Below are 12,442 nucleotides of genomic sequence, written 5' to 3'. Positions count from 1 at the left end.
CCACCCTCCTCCTGACCTATCACCTTCAAGCCCATCCCCCACTCACCTATTGTACTCTATGCTACTTTCTCCCCACCCCCACCCTCCTCTCATTTATCTCTCCACCCTTCAGGCTCTCTGCCTGTATTCTTGATGAAGGGCTTTCGCCTGAAACGTCAATTTTCCTGCTCCTCAGATGCTGCCTGAACTGCTGTGCTTTTCCAGCACCACTAATCCAGAATCTAGTTTCCAGCATCTGCAGTCATTGTTTTTACCTATCAGTGTAATTCATCACACACTCAGGATTATTTAAGAAATGTAATTCAAATGCAGAAAACATCTAATGTTGGACACTTTGTTTTGAGATTTGTAAACTCTGGTTGGTTTATTATGGTCATTGTCTTGTCTGTAGAAAACAGCCATTTGATATAATTCACCAGTCCTTAAAGTGGATGGATTACATACCTACAGTCATGCCAGCACTGACATTCACATACCACATTCTTCGTTTCTGTCATAGACAAAATGCCTTTTTGGCTTGAAGAGAGTTTCCTACTAATTTCATGTGAGCACTGCATAGCAGTAGTGTGCACAGCTAGATCCACCTGTTGCTCAATTATTTGAGAGACCTTAGTTCTTCAAAATGTAATTACAGCAAAGGATCATTCATTTAATCAAATCTGAAAGTTCAGACAGTTCTGTACTTTGGATTCAGAGGACACTGTTCCTGAAAATCCATCTGTCTCTCTTGAGGAAGATAAAGAAGAAGCAGAACCTTAAAATGAATTTTACATATTTAAAGAAAAAAAACTTAAGTATTTAGCACAGTAGATGTAAAAAAACCTCAGTTAGCTAACAAAATAGGGTGGCATGGTTAGCACTGCTGCCTCATAACACTAGGGGCTTGGGTTTGATTCCAGCCTCAGGCGACTGGTGGGAGTTTGCACATTCTCCCTGTGTCTGCGTGAGTTTCCTTTGGGTGCTCTGGTTTCCTCACACAAGGAAGATGTGCAGGTTAGATGGATTGGCCATGGTAAATTGCCCATAGTGCCAAGGAACATGCAGGCTAGGTGGGTTAGCTATGGGAATGGGGTGCGTCTGGGTGGGATGCTCTTCAGAGTCAACGTGGTCTTGATGGGCTGAATGAACTATTTCCACACTGTAGGGGGTTCTATGATTCTAAAATATTATCCAGCGGTAAATAAAATCCAAGTGCTTCATGCAAATATTTAAAGTACAGAAACCATTGATCTATGTGGATAGTTGCTGAAGGCTACCACTTGAACGTTTGTCAGCCAGTGCTGGCAAGACCAGGTTGTTGAACTTATTGAGACACAGAATGATTTCACAAAGTTGAACATATTTGACCAGCCTAGGCTCTCAACAAGAATTGGCTGCCTGAGGGAGACTTATTCAATTAGAAATCCAGCTGTAATAGGCCAAATGGTACAATCAAGTCTTGCAGACCGAAAACAAGAAACTTGTGGCTGATTTGTGAAAATCTAGATCACGCTTAGCATCTTGAAATCTCCCATAAAGCATCACAGGAGTATTAAAAAGCAAAGTATGGCACTGAGGCACATAAAGAGAATTAGGTCAAATAACCAACTGCTTGATCAAAGAGATAGGTTGAAGGAATCTCTTAAAAGAATAAATAATGATGATGCTGAACCAAATACCTCAAACATACAAAGCATACACATTACCACTGAGCTTCATCCCCTCACTATGAAAATACCCTATCTGACCATATTTATTTGTTGTAGAATATATTACTCCACTTCACATTTCCCTTTTCGGTCTAGCTCTCTTTGGGAAATTTTTTCTGCATTGATGATCGACTTGACATGTAAGTTCATTTCGACTTTGAACAGAAACCAAACAATTTTCCTTCATTTAGATGAGTGAGGGTGTTAGCCTTATGCACCTGCATTCATAACTTTCTACAAATCATATCCAAAATTGTATTCGCCGATGTCCAATATAATTTCTGTTCGTTAAGTTTGGAGTATCAATCAGGTCATTTCACTCAACTTCTCTAAATGTCAGTCAACTAAACTCTTGGAGGATAAAGTCAAGCATTTTTGTGGGGATTCACAGAAACTTCATCATTATACACATCTAATAAGACCATAAGACCATAAGACATAGGAGCGGAAGTAAGGCCATTCGGCCCATCGAGTCCACTCCGCCATTCAATCATGGCTGATGGGCATTTCAACTCCATTTACCCGCATTCTCCCCGTAGCCCTAATGCAATGAGGAATCACAAAATTACCAGATTCCAATACTGAGATGAGAGCATTATTGATCATATTGATCAGTGGAATTCATTGCCACGGAGCGCAGTAGAGGCCGGGACATTGCGTGTCTTCAAGGCAGAGATTGATAAATTCTTGATCTCGCAAGGAATTAAGGGCTACGGGGAGAGTGCAGGTGAGTGGAATTGAAATGCCCATCAGCCATGATTAAATGGCGGAGTGGACTCGATGGGCGGAATGGCCTTGCTTCCACTCCTATGTATTATGGTCTTATACTTCAACCTATAGCACTCCCACTGCCTAAGTGTACTCCAAATACTAAAGATTCCATTTTGAACTTGCTGCAGTGGGACATCTCATGGTATGTACATTTGCTAGATCTTTTACCTTACCTGTCAGCTTGAAAATGACATTTTTGACATAAATTGCTGGCAGTACAAACTAATACTGGACATTTATAACCTTGGTGAGTGATGCAATTGACAATATATTCACTTAGTGAGATTTAAGGATGGAGAATAAAATGAAGGAGGAGGAAATTGGGTGGACTAGAGTCAAATCCTTTATATAAAGTGAGAAATTGAGTAAAAACAAAAGATGAAGAAAACACAAAAGAAGTTTTAGAAATTTAAATTTTAAACATCTCTGGGAATATGTTCCTACCGTCAGCTTTCAATGTTTCTCTTTCTGAGTGCAAGGCATTATGAGGGCATGTCATGATGAAATAAAAATTCAGTTTTGAATCCTATCATCTAATTAAACGCAGGACTTTCGTGGGCTGAATCAGTTTTGAAAAGGGACTAAAGCACTGACCTAATAAAAAAAACCCCAAGATCATCTGACCAGCAGAGTTTGGCTAATTTTCATGAAACCCAATGTGAATTCGATCAAAGACAGTCTGATTTGAAATTAATAGTTTCCTCAAGGGTAGTGAAACTAGTCAGCAAGGCCGTTTGTGAGGCATGAAAAGGTCGTCATCTCCTATTTGATTTGGACCATTATAAAAAGCTTTTCATGTTGAAGCTTGAAACATTTCTGCAATTACACAACCTGAAAACATAACTTCAGCAGACACAGGATATACATGAGCTGCTGTTTTTGACCAGAGGAGATGGAATCCACAATCCAGAACAGAACTCAGGCTAAAACAGGCTTCTCTCTCAAGAAAGAAAAGCACATAGCGACAACACTGGAAGAAAATCAGGGAACCTAAAAACGCAAAAGTAACTGCAATATTCATTGCTACTAATGGCCTAAGAAACCAAATGATGACCAGGGTGTCAGCTTAAAATCTTACAGCTCTGGAACATCCAAATACTCTAAACTCTATGTTCTTTCATTTTCTTTGTATTCAATATTTTTTTGTTTAAACATTGTGCCCTTGTGTGTATATGTGTGTTTATCCTTGTGACTGAATGAAGGCTGTATACCTGGTGTACCATTTTTCTCAGAATTAGGAGATAACAAGCTTGGCTTTTTTTTAATTCAATAGACAATAGACAATAGGTGCAGGAGTAGGCCATTCTGCCCTTCGAGCCTGCACCACCATTCAATATGATCATGACTGATCATCCTTAATCAGTATCCTGTTTCTGTCTTATCTCCATAATCCTTGATTCCACAATCCTTGAGAGCTCTATCCAACTCTTTCTTAAATGAATCCAGAGACTGGGCCTCCACTGTCCTCTGGGGCAGAGCATTCCACACAGCCACCACTCTCTGGGTGAAGACGTTTCTCCTCATCTCTGTCCTAAATGGTCTACCCCGTATTTTTAAGCTGTGTCCTCTGGTTCGGCACTCACCCATCAGCGGAAACATGTTTCCTGCCTCCAGAGTGTCCAATCCTTTAATAATCTTATATGTCTCAATCAGATCCCCTCTCAGTCTTCTAAACTCAAGGGTATACAAGCCCAGTCGCTCCAGTCTTTCAGTGTAAGGTAATCCCGCCATTCCAGGAATTGACCTCATGAACCTACGCTGCACTCCCTCAATAGCCAGAATGTCTTTCCTCAAATTTGGAGACCAGAACTGCACACAGTGCTCCAGGTGTGGTCTCACCAGGGCCCTATACAGCTGCAGAAGAACATCTTTGCTTCTATACTCAATCCCTCTTGTTATGAAGGCCAGCATGCTATTAGCCTTCTTCACTACCTGCTGTACCTGCATGCTTACCTTCATTGACTGGTGTACAAGAACACCCAGATCTCTCTGTACTGCCCCGTACCTAAATTGATTCCATTTAGGTAGTAATCTGCCTTCCTGTTCTTGCCACCAAAGTGGATAACCATACATTTATCCACATTAAACTGCATCTGACCACTCACCTAACTTGTCCAGGTCACCCTATAATCTCCTAACATCCTCATCACATTTCACCCTGCCACCCAGCTTAGTATCATCTGCAAATTTGCTAATGTTGTTACTAATACCATCTTCTATATCATTAACATATATTGTAAAAAGTTGTGGTCCCATCACTGATCCCTGCGGTACCCCACTGGACACTGCCTGCCATTCCGAAATGGAGTAGTTTATCACTACTCTTTGTTTCCTACCAGCCAACCAACTTTCAATCCAAGTTAGTACTTTGCCCCCAATACCATGCACCCTAATTTTGCTCACTAACCTCCTATGTGGGACTTAATCAAAAGCTTTCTGAAAGTCCAGGTACACTACATCTACTGGATCTCCCTCGGCCATCTTCAGAGTTACATCCTCAAAAAATTCCAGAAGATTAGTCAAGCATGATTTCCCCTTCATAAATCCATGCTGACTCTGACCTATCCTGTTACTACTATCCAGATGTGTCGTAATTTCATCCTTTATAATAGACTCCAGCATCTTTCTGAGGTCAGACTAACTGGTCTATAACTTACTGCTTTCTCTCTCCCCCACCTTTCTTAAAAAGTGGTACAACATTAGCCACCCTCCAATCCATAGGAACTGATCCCGAATCTATCGAACTCTGGAAAATAATCACCAACGCATCCACGATTTCTCGAGTCACCTCCTTCAGTACCCTGGGATTCAAGAAAACATTGTGATTGGTTCCTTACTGCTTGCTGTAAACAGTAGTCAGCTACATTAGAATTGAAAATGTTTGTTCACATGCCGAAAAACAACTTGAACTGTTGTTTTGATTTGCGAGTTTGCACAGACGGAAGCTAGTTCCTTGTTTCTCATTTGATCATAACAAGTGGTAACAAGTTGACTGTTAATTTACAGACCAATAATGTTCTAGGATTCAGGTTCGAATCCCGCGATGGCAGATCATGGTATTTGAATTAATTTTTTTTAAATCTGGAATTATGGGTCTAATTATGATCATTAAAATCATTATGAGGAAACCTGTCTGATTCATTAATGCTCTTTACGGATGGAAAGTACCATCTTTTACCTCGTCTGGCCTACATGTAATTCCAGACCCACAGCAATGTGGTTGACTCTTAACAGTCCTTTGGGGCAATTGGGCATGGGCAATGCTAGCCAATGACACTCATATCCTGTGAATGATTAAAAACAAAGGAATTATTTTTGTGGGACATGGGCGTTGCTAGCTGGGCCAATATCTTTTGCCCGTCCCGAGTTACCTTTGGGGAGGTGGTGGTGAGCTGCCTTCTTGAACTGCTGTAGTGCATGTGCCAAAGGTTGATCCATAACACCCTTAGGAATGGGTTCCAGGATTTTGACCCAGCGATAGTGAAAGAACAACATTATGTTTTCAAGTCATGGTGGTGAATGGCTCGAAGGGAATCTTGCAGGTTGCGATGTTCCCATGTATCTGCTGCTTTTGTCTCTTTAGATGGAAGCAGGCATGGGTTTGGAAGGTGGTATCTAAGGATCTTTGGTGATTTTTTGTAGAGCATCTTGTAGATAGTGCACACTGTTTCTACTGAGTGTCAGTGTTGGAAGGGATGGACTCTTGTGGATTTGGTGCCAATCAATTTGGGGCTGCTTCTTGAATGTTGTTGGAGCTACACTCATCCAGGCAATTGGGGAGTATTTCATCACACTGCTAACTTGTGCCTTATAGATAGTGGACAGGCTCTGAGGAGTCAGGAGGTGTGTTACTCACTAGTATCCCTAGCCCCTGACCTGCTGTTGCAGCCATTGTGTTCACGTGGTGAGTCCAGATGATTTTCTGATCAATGGTAACCCCAGGATGTTGGTAGTGGGGGAGTCAGTGATAGTAACACTATTGAATGTCAAGAGATAGTGATAGACCGTCTTTTATTGGAGATGGTCGGTGCCTGGAATTTGTGTGGTGTGAATATTACTTGCCATTTGTCAATTCAAGCCTGGATATTGGACAGATCTTGTTGCATTTGAACATGGACTGCTTCAGTATCTGAGGAGTCGTGAATGGTGTTGAACAGTATACAATCATCAATGAACATATCCACTTCTGACCGTATGATGGAGGGAAGGTCATTGATAAAGCAGCTGAAGATTGTTGGGCCTAGGACACTACCCTGAGGAACTCCTGCAGAGATGTCCTGGAGTTGAGATGACTGACCTCCAATAAACACCATATTCCTATTTGCCAGGTATAACTCCAACCAACAGAAAGTTTGCCCCGATACCCATTGATGACAATTTTGCTAGCGCTCCTTTATGCCACATTCATTGAATGCAATCTTAATTTCAAGGACTGACACTCTCACCTCACCTCTGGAATTCAGCTCTTTTGTCCAATGTTTAAACCAAGGCTGTAATGAGGTCGAGAGCTGAGTGACCCCTGGCAAAACCCAAACTGGGCATCACTGAGCAGATTATTGCTGGTGCTGCTTGATAGCACTGAACCTTCCATCACACTACTGATGATCAAGAGTAGATAGATGGGGCAGTAATTGGACAGGGCATACCTGGGCAATTTTGCACATTGTCAGGTAGATGCCATTGTTGTAACTGTACGAGAACAACTTGGCTGGGGGAGCAGCAAATTCTGGACCACAAGACTTCAGCAAAATTGCCAGAATCTTGTCCTTAAAAAGTGTCCTTACACTGCCAAGTACCAGGCCTAATTTTCTGCATAACGTTCAATTAATTTGAAGAACATAAATGTATTACATCCATGAACCCCATAGGGAAGCTGATGACAAGCTTTTGTTTCCAACAGGCTTGTTACGCAAAGCATTTAGGATTTGTGAAAATCACGATTCACAGATATTTCTCCAACACCACAAAGCACTGTGAAATTTACACACTAGTAGCAATGAGCCTCATTAAACTCAATGCTTCCTTCCCAGCAACATCTGGACCAAAAGTTCAGATGATGCTTAAATATTTAGAACTAAATCACTTCTAACCTCCACATACGAGATAACAGTTCAGTGAATAATTGCCCAAATTCTAAGTTTGCCAAATATTCAATGGCATTACTGAAGAAATATTCTGAGATCATTCTTTTTTAGAAAAGAAAAGTTGATTTTCTGTGGCATTTCAAACAGTGGTGAAGACCATGAAGGTTATTCCCTTAAGCAGGTCATGGGCTATGCTTGGACCAAGGCAGGGAAAGAGAGAAAGGGATTGGACAGAAAAGAGGTAGAAGAACAGGAAGAAGAGTAAAATTAAGTGAGTTAAGCAGAGGGACTGAGGTCAGTCAAATTCAGTCAATTGGGTGGGGGAAGGAAGGGTACTGAGGTACAGTAGGCCAACCAGAAGTGCTCATCAGGAAATGGGAGCAGCAAGTCCTAAATATCCAACTTCTAAGAGATCAAGCTGAGTGCCAAGGTGAGGAAATTAGGATCACTCAAAAAGTCACAGCTAACAGAACATGGAGTCACTGAGAAAGAAGCATTCAGGTGAGCTGAGAAGGATGGCAAGTCATGGGAAAGCCAAGAGATGAGGAAACTGTTATTAAGGAAAGGTGAATCTAGGTCACTGGGGATGGTTGAGTCAAAATATCAGAAAGCTAGCCAGATAGAAGGGGGATATCTGACGTTAATGGGAAATCAAGCCAGCGGAGGCTAGCTGATAGGATGCATACAATGGGAAGCTGACCTCAAAGGCTGAAATAGATATATGTTCAAACGTATAGAAAGGGAGAAAGTCCTTCTGTGGACTTCAGCAGCAGCTTTTCTAAGATGGGAATGAGGTAACTGAGTTTGGGATCAGGAGCAAGTGCATGTGCTATCAAATGGTATGCAGAAGGCTCCAGTGTTCTAATTAACTGGATGGTCCTGATCATTCCTGACCATTGCATAAAATGCTCATTCAAGGAAAGAGGTCAAGAAAAAAACCCAGCTTTTTAAATGCCACAGAACATCATAAGCAGGTGGCTGGTCTCGAAAATTGGTCATTTATTTTACAGCTCACAACATGCATTCTACCCGAGTCCAGTAGTTTAGGAAGATGTTCAGGGTTTAGAGAAAATGGGTCACAGCTAATGCACGAGGCAGGGGTTTGTTTGCCATGTATCAGTACAAGTGGATTGTCTAAGATTACTGTACCAATGGTGTTAGCTTACAATCAAACAGGCAGCCTTATTTTAAGGAGGTTAGAGAGTAGCAATTTAAAGAAAGAGCAACAACTTGCATTTTGACTTTCTACTTCTCTTTTATATATAAAAAAATCACAGCTTATAAAGTTATAGTCAACAAGGAATCTCAAAATACAATGCCATTTTGAATATTTGGGTGGTACACAGAACACAGAATTCTGGCACATAACATGAAGTGATATTCCACATCATTTAAGTCACTTAATTGTATCTTAATTGCACCTCCTGCTGGGATACTACCTGGCATTTTGAAACCCCTCACAACTTTAAAATATATAGCCATATATTACATTATCAAAGAGGAAACATATGATATACTTTCTGCTCAAAAATGGAATTACTACATCATATTTGGAAGTACAGAACTTGAATATCACTGAAAGTTGAGACATATCACAAAGCCTTTTTGTCTTGCACTCATTAAATTTGTGGTGATGATTTGAAATGTGGCATCTTTGCATTTGTCCTGAGTGCAGGATGAAAAACTTCAACTACATGCCTCTTTTTTCAACAATACCTCATGTTTAGTGCTAAAGAAACATCTTTGTTAGTTGACCATTGTAGCTTTCTGGGAAGGGTCACATTGTACTTACTGCCAAACTAGTGTTTATATTATAACATGTTAAAAAATTCCAACACACAATTTTGAACATTAATGATAATACAGATGTATAATTGTTCACTTCTCTATTAGAAAATTGAAAAATCATCTCGACAGATAGATTTGGAAGAAGAGTCAAATTACACTCAAACTATTATGTGTTTCTCTCTCCACAGATGTTGCCAGACCTGCTGAGTTTCTCCAGCACTTTCTGTTTTTATTTCACATCTTCAGCATCCATTGTAATTTGCCTTTATTCAGTAGATGCCAGAGATTCAACTGCCTCCCCTTTAGTTCACTGATCTTTTTTCTATCTCTTCTTCTGTTGACTTCTTCTGGGGTAGATCCCACATATGTCAATGGTTTTCCAGTGTCTTACTCCATCCTTTACAAGTAAGCTTAGACAGAGCGCTTTGGTAGGCATTATAACTGCATGGCGGACAATACTGCAGTTGAACCCAATCACTTATTCAACTATGTTCACACATGTTCAGCTCCCAGCTGAGAACACTCATATAATGGTCAGAAGCAAAACAAGTTGCCTTTTCTAATTCTTAGTAGTGATACTTGTAAAACAGCTTACATATAACAAAACATCCTGAGGCACTTTACAGAACCAGCAATGAACACACTGAAGTAAGTGGGAAAAAAAGCACAAAGACAGAAGCTTCAAGGCTTTTTTTTTGAAGGTCAAATAATTCCACCTTCCCATTGCGACCTCTTCCCTTTGAACATGAGTAAGTGGGACAAATGATTGTGTGAGGCAGAAAATTTTCTTGCTCTCCAGCCTGTGAATCTTCAAGGGAAGAGCCATTCCGTTAGGTAAAGATTGAGAAACACAAAGTGATATAAACATCACGTAAGAAAACACCATCAATGTCAACAATAATCAAGTTATCCATTTAATTCACCTGAGATGGAAACCACTTTGGTCTCAACAGCACAAAAGCATGGATATTATTACACAGACTGGAATGTCGCAAAAAGGCATAAATTGTTTTTGGGCTATGACTTAAATGATTAAAAATTAACATATATTAATTTTATTTGTTCCAGATAGACCAATCCATGTTACTCTGGGAAGTTTTCAGAAACTAGACAGCAGCTTATAACATGGTACAATTTTTTAAAATCTGACATAACCCAATAATCACCTAATTTTGTGCCATCAGTTGGTTAGTTCATTTTAGTTCCAGTGGTTGATCAGAAAATACCTAAAATCAACCTGTTCAGAGATGTTATTACTCACCTCTGGAATAAGTAAGACTTGAAGCTAGATGTCCTGGCACTGAAGTAGGGACATGACCCTTACTGGTTGTATATGTTGATGGTTTCATTGGGATATTCCGGTCTGCTGAAATAGCTTGTTGCTTGATCTGGATTTTTCGGTTGCTTTGGTTAGTTACAGTCATTAGATAGCCAACTGGTTCTGATCTGTTTGGTTACTCTGTGGCTGAATGGACGTTAGGTCTAAATGGGATTGGTTGGTTAATTGCTCATCATTTGTCTAGCTGTTTGTAAATGAGTTGGTGGGTAGCTGTCATTAATTTGTTTGTTTAATTTAACACATTGACAGTGTTCCATTTAGTTGGTTGAAGAACTGATTGCTCATTCATTGTGGAGTTGGTTGGTTGTGACATGGTTGGGTTTCTTAGATATGGCTTTACCATTGCTTAGTTGGACGAGACTTGTCCTGTTGACAACATTAAACTTACATTTCTGTTGTGCAGGCAATTAAAACTGCATCTCTCCCCATTTAGCTGACATGATTTATTTCTTTTTCTGCTTCTTTAAAAAAAAATCATGTATCAATTAAATTTACATCTCTTTCCACAAACTTGAGTTCTCATAAATATTTACAAGGAATTAAAAAATGGAAAATTCCATCAGAGTACATTTTTGACAATACTTTGAGGAAAAAAGATGATTGCTTATTTGTATTTTTGTTTTCTGATTCGGAGGGGTGCAATAACATTTCTTTGTGTATGTTGTAACCTGCTGGATTTGAAGAAGCTAAAAGCAACAGAAGGTGGAATGCTAAAGGTTCTGAGACTAACCCCTAACTGGTATTAGGGTAATATATTTAATATATTAACTCCATGCAGCAGTCTTTTTGGTGTATGTTTTTCACAAAGAATTGTATCAACAATATATAAAGAGATACTTGGTGCAAATTTGGATCTATCAGTATAAAAATGAGTGAATATTAAATTTAATGAGTGAAAGGTTTTGCTAGAATTGCAAACCAAGGAATTTCATATAAATGGGCAAATTGATACTGCAGAGCATGGCTTCACTACAACTATCCTATTAACAATTGTTTCTTAGGTTTTATAAGTTAACGTCAGGTGTCCTGAAAGACTCAGGATTGACCCTCAATGCAAATGCTCTCAGCAAGGATAGTAGTTGTAGAATGGGTTCAGTTTGGGACTGAACATTTTCAACCTGAAGAGTGATTTTAAACTGAAACTTACCCTCCTGGTAGAAAGTATGTGTTGGCAATTCAAGTCCTTTACAGTCACCTATCACCCCTTCTTATTTAAATTGCCCCCCCCCATCCCAGAGCCTTTGGGGTTCTGCTAGGCATGTCACCCTTTTCAACTAAGTGGGCCACAAGGACACTCATCTAAAGCCAAGCACGTCCTCTTTACCATCTGCCTGCTAGGCTCCACAGATATTGCAACCAGACTGCAATATTTACAAGGACACTTGAGCCAGCCAACTCAGTGCATTGTTCAGGTCAATGCCACTAAAGGGTAAAATTAAAATTATGCATTTTCTTCTTTGATAGGACTGCCACTCTAAGCCCCACAAGGAAATTGCAGAGTCTATCTGGCATTGTCTCATCCGATCTCCGTTCTGATTTAGAACTCTGCAGTCAGCATTGGACAATGTGAGCTCTGGTCATCTCTGGCACAGTTGGAAATCCGACCTGGCATCATTTAAATGAATTACAACATCCTTCACTTCTTCATCTCAGAACAGCTGTGTTTTGAAACAGCATCAAAACTTGTTGGTGGAATTTCACTACCAGTTAATATTGGGATCTGGGGGAGGTACAAACATAAGCTCTCAAGTGTGTATATGAATCTTCAACAG

General features: G+C 40.1%; 1 protein-coding gene across 2 annotated transcripts in view; it reads right to left on the bottom strand.

Annotated features, from left to right (window-relative positions):
* Positions 1–12,442, bottom strand: part of mn1b (meningioma 1b) — a 135,263-nt gene that overhangs the window by 9,251 nt on the left and 113,570 nt on the right. The window lies entirely within an intron of this gene.

This window comes from Chiloscyllium plagiosum, chromosome 25 (assembly GCF_004010195.1).
Source record: "Chiloscyllium plagiosum isolate BGI_BamShark_2017 chromosome 25, ASM401019v2, whole genome shotgun sequence".
NCBI lineage: Eukaryota > Metazoa > Chordata > Chondrichthyes > Orectolobiformes > Hemiscylliidae > Chiloscyllium > Chiloscyllium plagiosum.
The sequence above is the reverse complement of the archived record's forward strand: the minus strand, read 5'-3'. Positions and strand labels throughout refer to the sequence as shown.